Source organism: Hyperolius riggenbachi, chromosome 5 (genome assembly GCF_040937935.1).
Source record: "Hyperolius riggenbachi isolate aHypRig1 chromosome 5, aHypRig1.pri, whole genome shotgun sequence".
Classification (NCBI taxonomy): Eukaryota; Metazoa; Chordata; class Amphibia; order Anura; family Hyperoliidae; genus Hyperolius; species Hyperolius riggenbachi.
The window spans coordinates 308,486,711-308,492,710 of record NC_090650.1 but is presented as its reverse complement, the minus strand read 5'-3'; the positions used below and the strand labels follow the sequence as shown (position 1 = coordinate 308,492,710).

The window sequence follows — 6,000 nt, the reverse complement described above, 5'->3', positions numbered from 1 at the left end:
GCTTCCTCCAGCCCGTGGCAGACAGGAGGTGCCCTCGCCGCCGCTCCGCAGGCTCCCGGTGGTCGACCCGACCGGCTGCCAGTAGTTCTGCGCCTGCGCAGCACAGCCCGGCGGAAGTCCGATGACGTCAGCGCGCTGGCGTGGGACGCAGAAGTTCCGGGCCTTGGAGCGCAGAAGAGCCTGACCTGGCAGTCGGCCTGGCCAGGTCGGGTCGGCCACCGGGAGCCTGCGGAGCGGCGGCGAGGGCACCTCCTGCCTGCCACGGGCTGGAGGAAGCCCCAGGTAAGTGGAAATTGATTTTTATTTTTTACCCACCCTCCCTGAACCTTCCCTTTAAGGCTAGGTTCCCTGCAACAGCAGGAATGCAACAGAACGAAAAGCAGCACCACACGTTATCTATGCGTTGTCATACTGTTGACGTGTGCGTTTTGTGGTAATTCACTGCATGCATTACAATGCCACAACGCACTCGCCTCACCTGAATGTGCATAAGTGGTGCATTAGAGAGCGGCACGCTGCATTTCAAAGCAGCCATTAGGCCACACCATTGTGAATGTAGCCTAAATTGCAGTTGACAGAGGCACTGGTTTTGGCTCTGTTTTTCTATTCGCATTTGATTTCATCAACATGTAATCGTGTGCGGCATTAAAGATTGTTTTTAAAAATTAAAAGAAACTGCAATGCATACAGTTGACTTGTCAGAAATAATAAAGTGGAGCTGCACCATAACATAATAGACATGGCATAGGTCTCCTCTGAATGGACTACAAGCTTACAGAAAGCAGACTACAGTAACCGCGCATCTGCAGGTCAGGACTGATCACACTAGCTAAACAGGCCAAATCACTACAAACACTCACACCGCATGGAACTGTCAAAACAACTGCTTTCGTCACTGTCGCAGCTCGCAAGTCACAGCAACTCCCCCTAGCCCGGCGCATGCGCTGTAGCAACTCGGCGGACAATACTCACTGCGCCATCATAACAATAGCGAAGAGAGAAACGGAAATGGCAACGGGCATACAAGAATCTGGGGGCAACAAAGGTGGCCACGTAGCTGATCAGAAGAGCAACGTGGTCGCCGTCCTCCGCCGCCATCTCCCGCTGCCTCCCGTTCGCTTCCTCTCCCTGCTGCAATTCGAGAACCTTCTTCCAGGAGCAGCCGTTGCCGGGTGACGTCACTGCCATAGCAACCAATCAGCAGCTACAGTTCTGTTTCCAACTGCCAGCTTGTAAGGGTCGAAGCCGCCTTTTCCGTGACGTAAGTGGGGGGCGGGGCTGTACGGGCAGATATAGAGGCATTAGCCAAAACGCGCAGTTTTTCTTTCATTAGTAAGCTGTCGTAGGATGGCTGTCTTTGCTGCGTATGACGGGATGATGACACTGCAGCTGCCTGCTGGCGTAAATAGCCGTCACTCTCACAGTGCACAATAGTGCAGCAGACTGTACGGTTATGTATGGCTTTGAGTGACAGGTGTTGCCCCTCCCACTAACTGGCCCAATCCGCTGAGCAAGCCTGCAGTCACATGGGCTTCGGATAGGTGGCCAATCCGCTTCGGGTAGCTGAGGGCTGTGTGCTGTGGAGGAGGGGGAGGGAAGGAGGGCGCCGCTGAGAGACAGAGGGAAGAAGAGGGGTGTGAGCGCTGCTGTGAGGAGGCTACCGGAGACTCAGCACCCCACTTCAGGCTGCGCTCTGTAGTACGGCCAGGCTCTGGAGTGTAAGAGGTGGCTGGAGACAAGCTTGGCGTAGCAGGTGAGCAGCGAGGAGGCGGGTGACATGGGGAATTCAGGCCCAGCACGGGGGGAGGGTGACAGGGGGAGGGGGCACGTCATTGGGGTCACTAGTAGCCTTGTGATGTGGTGCAGGCGCTCTGTTCTCTCTGTAGTAGGGTGTCCCCGGGAGGAAGCGGCCTGCTTGCCCCTTGCTGCAGGCCTGTATGTGCGGTGCGTGTGGGATTCCCAGGCCTGCCAGTCTTTGGCTGTCTCCCCTGGCACAATGCTGCTAGTCCTATCAACACCCCTTCCAAACCTGTCATGCACCCCAGTATAGAAGACAGGTCCTCCTATGCCTCCTGCGATTGCTGCCCTGCTCCTCTTCTGGAGCTGTGCCTGTGTGTAGGCTGAAAGCTGTATCTAGAGACCTATTCCCCCCTTCACAAAGCTGTGCATAAAGGGACTTCTATCAGGGACCCTTTTTCAATAGTATTCATCTAGATTTTGTGCTCTTGGAATTGGAAAGGTTTGAACCAGAAATGTGAGCAATGGTAATTAGTTTGGTAAAGGTAATGACTGATTACTAGGGCAGCTTGATTAATTAAATTGGCTTTACCAACTGGATTAACCTTGCACATAGTTCTAGTTCAACGGTTGCTGAAATTCAGGTTCATTGTATGGGAAAAGAAAACCCTGGCAAGTAAAATTTTAGATTGGTGTTACTTTGTTTTATTTAAATGTTAGTAGATGTGTTTTAAATTGTCAGGTTTCCTGGACAGCTTTACTTGTCATGTCTTGTCTAGACCAGTGGTGGACTTTGTGAGCTGTGTTTTCAGTAGATGTCATTAGGACCTTTATTCTGTGATGTGGGAATAAAATAAATACATATCCTGGGCACCTGTATGCAGTGCATTTGTGTTAATTGCTTTGTATTTTTCCTTTGTCTTTATTTGTATTTATAAACAAGAAGCCCTGAGCCTTTCTTGTTCAAAGGCCACCTGTGAGAATGCTTACGTTTTGTTTGCAGAAAGAGATGTTATATGCCTGTAGTACTGCCCACTAAAATAGGGCTATCAAACGGCACTTGTGGCCTGTGTTGTTTTCTAACCCCTTATCCCAATTCCCCCCCCCCAAAAAACACACACACACACACACACACACACACACACACACACACACACACACACACACACACACACACACCAGGCCACAATTTATGTGGTAAATGCCATTCTGGTGTACTTTAAAGAGGTTTATGGCTTCTGTTTATGATTTCTTTTAATTTTATTTTATGGACCTCAAGTTCAGTTGGATTTCCATTAGTATGGTTCTAAGACCACATTGCTACACTTTGTACCTGCATAGGGCCCTGTAATGCACGGCTGGTGATTGGGGTGCATGCTGCGGCAGCATGCCTTCCAGATTTGCAATGGCAAGCAATTGTGATGGGAAGTCATTGGCTACATGGTTTGCGTTTCCCCGTGCAACTCGCATTTGGGGAAACGCTGCAGATTCAAGCCCAATTCAGCCCTAGTGGAAATTGGGACTATGGGAACAAACACTATGAAGCCTACTGCCCCGTAGAAACAACCAGCGGGAAGAAGATAGATGGATATAGATCTATCTCTGTCACGCAATTGGGTGGACAGAAATCTCTTGGATTGCTAGGTGTCAGTAATAATACCCCCTCACTATTTGGCCAATTAGAATGCTTCAAGTAGACATTGTTGTAATTGGAGAAGGGCTAGTTCACACTGCCCAGATCAAAAACTGATCCATTAGGCATCCGGTTTCCTCCATTCTTTTAGCATGCGGTCAATGCGATACATCCAATCAATCCGCATTAATATCAGCCATCTGAAACTTGCTTTCCCGAATGGCCTGAACAGAGCAATGTGAATGGTTTCTAGTAGTTAACATAGGATCTGATCACATCCTTTAGTCTCCGGTAAACTGACTTTTTTTTTTTTTTTTTTATGCCAGTGTGAACCAGCCCTAACTGTTCCCTATGGACTTTCATGCTGGCTCACCTCAACCGTACTAGCTGCCAAAGTGTCCGTTTATTTACGCTTTGTATGGCTTGGATTGGTCAAATGTGGTAGAAGATTTAGATTGGTCCAGCTCCAAGCTTCATACAATAACATACCAGTAATTTGTATGAGCTAGACATTAGCATTTCACTGGCAATGTTTCATTGTAGGAACACACTAGGCAGAATTGCATATGTGTTTTCCGATATGGGTGGAAAACGTATGCGATTCTGCCTAGTGTGTTCCTACCCTTAGTGACCCATGAAAGGTTGATTTGGGCAGCTTCTCTAAACGCTGCATTTTATTTTTTGTTGTTGTTTTTGTTCTTCCTAGTTCAGATTGTTGCTGAATTAACCACTTGGGGACAGTTCTAGGCAAAAGTTTGGTGATTACATAAATATCCGTTCATCTGGTAATTAAAGTGATAATGGCCATCTGACAGCCAGTAGTAGTCAGCCATTGTGTAAATTTATCAGTTCCATACATTACTTGATTTGAAATCGAGGGAGCTGACTTTATTTGATCAATGACTGTGGTGGATTGACTAGTGACCCACACTACAAGCAAGATCTTATGTGACTCGCCCTCACTAATCCAGCTGAATGATGTTGAGCCTCTCTGCTCTGTAACCAAAAATAAACTCTGTTAATCGAAATCATGTGAACAGTAGCGGATTCCTGTATGATCAACCAATATTTCCATGATGCCTGGTTGAGTAGTTTGTTTGATTTGACCAGACATTCTGTAGTTCAGTGTTTTTCAACCACTGTTGCCACGAGATGTTGCCTGGTGTGCTGTACGGCAGGGGTCCCCAACCACCGGGCCGCGGCAGGTCTGGCCTCTCGCTCCTCCCCTCCCCGTGGCCGCCGCTCCTGTTACCTTATCATGAGCGGGCGGCCGCTTGTCCGATTAGATTCCCCCGTAGCCGCTCTCCTCAGCATTACAGCAGCTCGCTCGGCGGCTGCTGTGATGACCAGGAAGCGGTACATCGGTTCCCATGGTAACGGCGATGCATATCGCCGCTACAGGAAGCCACTGTACCGCTTCCTGCTCATCACAGCAGCCGCCGAGCGCGCTGCTGTAATAGGAGATGCCACTGAGGAGAGCGGCTACGGGGGAATCTAATCGGACAAGCGGCCGCCCACTCATAAGGTAACAGGAGCGGAAGGGGGAGGGGCACTACCTACCCATACTAGGAAGCTATACTGGGCACTATACTAGATATACTGGGCACTATACGGGGCACTATGCTAGCTATACGGGGCACTATGCTAGCTATACTGGGCACTATGCTAGCTATACTGGGCACTATGCTAGCTATACTGGGCACCATACTGGGCACTATACTAGCTATACTTGGCACTACCTACCCATACTGGGCACTATACTGGGGCACTATACTAGCTATACTGGGGTAACTAAACTCCCTATACTGGGGCAACTATGCTAGCTATGCAGCCGCACCCCAGCCCCCCATAACCCGCTGCGCACGACACTGTCCACTAGGTCGCGCACCCCCCCCCCCTCCCGCTGTTCCCCAGAGAAAAAATTGGTCAAAGTGTTCCCCGGGCCGGAAAAGGTTGGGGACCACTGCTGTAGTTGACAGATTCCATTGATCACGCAGAATGAAACATAATCTAGTCTTCCCCGATCCAAAAAATGATTAGCTCTAATGGGCAAACAAGCAGGAAAATTGAATAATGTATGGTATGGGCACCTTTACTAGTCAGCTGGTCCCGATTTTTGCCGTTGATGCCCACTTCCTGTTCATCAGACATTTGCATCGTTAGATATTCTGCTGAGCACAAACGTCTTGAAGAATTATGATACATCCTTCTTATAGTCTACAAAGGTTTTTTGTTTTTTTTCTTCTGTGGTGGGAAAAAGACACTGAAAGATTTTATAGCTCCTACCAGCATGCTTGTCTGACAGAGCCTTTACCAGGCCTGTCAGTTTACAGTTTTTTAAAAAATACTGAGGGGAAGCTTGTTTGACAATGGTTTTTGGTGCACATTTTACCCAGTCCAGAAGATGTTTTGCATTATTTTGGGAGCATTAGTTTATGAGCAGCTGTTGTAGTCTTAGGGATCCAAAAAATTGAGCAGTTGAACCGTTGATGTTACAAGGGCATTGCAGGCCAATATGGGTCAACTACAAACAAAAAAAAATCTGTTGCTGTTGTGGCAGCAAAAGTGTGTTAGGTCAGTTAATGCAAGTCTCCTTCATGTGGCAACAAAACATCGTGATTTCCCCGCCT

The 6,000-nt window shown here is 48.5% G+C and overlaps 1 protein-coding gene across 5 annotated transcripts in view; it reads left to right on the top strand.

Moving 5' to 3' along the window:
* The first annotated feature begins 984 nt into the window (after nt 1-984).
* The window catches only part of ANKRD12 (ankyrin repeat domain 12), a 234,739-nt gene continuing 229,723 nt past the window's right edge, over nt 985-6,000 (top strand). For 4 of the 5 annotated variants that reach the window (XM_068237179.1, XM_068237175.1, XM_068237181.1 and 1 more), the window contains exon 1: nt 1,573-1,753. The gene's annotated coding sequence lies outside the window, so the exon portion shown is untranslated. Of the gene's footprint in view, nt 1,262-1,572; nt 1,754-6,000 lie in introns of those variants that run through there. The other variant, XM_068237176.1, reaches the window with a different exon arrangement.